Source organism: Canis lupus, chromosome 28 (assembly GCF_003254725.2).
Source record: "Canis lupus dingo isolate Sandy chromosome 28, ASM325472v2, whole genome shotgun sequence".
In the NCBI taxonomy this organism is placed as follows: Eukaryota; Metazoa; Chordata; class Mammalia; order Carnivora; family Canidae; genus Canis; species Canis lupus.
Window position 1 is genome coordinate 22,915,450 of NC_064270.1, and position 2,114 is coordinate 22,917,563.

Consider the following 2,114-nt stretch of genomic DNA (forward strand, 5'->3'; position numbering starts at 1 on the left):
TGAGACAATTGTCTAGCTATCTGAAAAGAAAGAAAATTAGATCCATATCTAAAACAATATACATTATTAACTCTAGGGGAAGGACCTAGCCCTATATCATCTGCTGAGTAATTGGTAGGTGGCAAGAGAGGTTGTGGCTCGCCCTCCAGTCTGCCAGGGTCATGTGCCTTATTGTAAGCCAAGTAGGATGAGGGCTCTTGGGCTTCACAGGGAATCTGGAGTCCTGATTCCAACTTGGGGGCTCCATTTGGCATTCAGGGGAGCATGGGACATGCTCTGCAATTTTGGGCAATGTCTCTAGCCAACTCTTTCCTTTTTTTTTTTTTTTTTTTTCCCAACTCCTTCCTGATGCTACTGCTGAGCAGCCTGTGCCTGGTGAGGATTGGCCCCAATCTTGCACTGGCCCCTGAGCTGCTGCTGGACCTTGGCAGGCACAGCAACTGCTGATCCATGCAGCGTTTGGCCCTATTTGGCCAGTTCCTGAGCCTGCTACAGGAGTGCCGCCACATGGGCACAATGCAGTTCCTGCACTCTCTGCCCTGCTCACCCTAGCCGGTGGGCTAATAGCAACACTGCTGGCAGGCCTAGCAAGTCCAGTGAAGCTGATGGCTGCAGTTCCATGCCTGTCCACCTGGCCATGCTGGTGGGGCTGGGTTACCACCCTAGACAGCCCCAGGGGATACTGTCATTGTGGCTGCTGCCTAGATACCACTGCTTAGCTCTGAGTCACCCACCCTACAGCTCTTCTGTGGCCTTCTTGCTGGCCTGGCCTATACAGCTGGGCCCTTCCAATGGTTGGAGCTTTCTGAGTGTCTACTGTGGGCAATGTAAGAGGGTGTCTTTTGTAGGACCCAGGTGAAGTATTGGTCACTCAGACTCCTTCCTACCTAGGTGGTCTGGCTAAACTGCCTATCACTCATTCTACTACCCCAGATCTCCTTATATGGCCTCCTCTAGCCTCTGGTTCTACAGTGAAAGTCTCAACTTGGCTGTCTCCAGGCCTGGAGCCTGTGCAGTGGAACTGAGAGAGAAGTCCTCAGAGATGGGCCTGGCCTGGTCAAGGACCCTCAAGGACCCCACTGTGCGCAGCCCTGGATGAGCAGATGCTACAGGAGAGGATCTGGGCCTCACTCCCTGAGGGGCCATCCCAGTGTTCTGTGAGACCACTATGGCTGTCTCTGTCCTCTGTCTTCTCTCTGCAGTAAGACAGGGTCTCCTGTTTCAGGGGCTGGAGCTAGCCCTGACATTCCCTCCCTGTGTATCACATCCCACAGGCTGCAGCAGCTGGGGCACATGGGCTTCCCCACAGAGCAGGCAGTGGTGGCACTGGCAACCACAGGCTGTGTGGAAGGTACCCTGTCACTGTTGGTTGGGGGTGAGGGGGCCACTGAGGCTCTGATGATTCAGGGAAGGGGCAACTTACCTACTCTGAGGCTCTGGTCCTCCCCAACACATGCAGGCCCACCAGTGACAAGAGGCTTGACCTATGGTTGGGTAGTCTAAACCTCAGTGTTCTCTGCTGACAGTCACAGTGGGGTACAGGAGAGGCCCTCTTCAGCACACCCCCCTTGGCACTGTTTAGAAAAAAAACAGTTTAGGGTGCCTGGGTGGCTCAGTCAATTGTCTGACTGCTGATCTTGGCTTGGGTCTTGATTTCAGTCTTGTGAATTCAAAATAAAAAAGAATAATAACCAGCTCATTTTTCAACCTGGACCAAATTGGGGGCAAAACAAAAATTCTAGATTAATTAAAAATAAAAATGTAAAAAGCATTATCATAAAAGAAGAAAGTATAGGGAAAAAATGACAGTAAATATTGGGGGCAGAGATTTTTAAGTTAGACACAGGTTGAATAACTTGACTGTACTCAAATTATCTAACAAAACACATTAAGTTAAAATAAAATAACATTTATGTTGCAAATCTTTTCTTTCAGTCTAGCAGGTATATATTTTAAATATATAAAGCCTTTCTATTAATAAGAAAAAGGCAAAAATACAACCCAGTAATTTGTAGAAAAAGAAATTCAAATAGCTGGAAATACATGAAAAGATATGAAACTTCACTTGTAATCAGAAAAATACAAATGAAACATCAATGAAATACCAGTTTTGC

General features: G+C 48.0%; 1 pseudogene; it reads left to right on the plus strand.

Moving 5' to 3' along the window:
- Positions 1-348: 348 nt before the first annotated feature.
- On the plus strand, positions 349-958 carry LOC112672336 (rhomboid domain-containing protein 3-like; annotated as a pseudogene).
- The last annotated feature ends 1,156 nt before the right edge of the window (positions 959-2,114 follow it).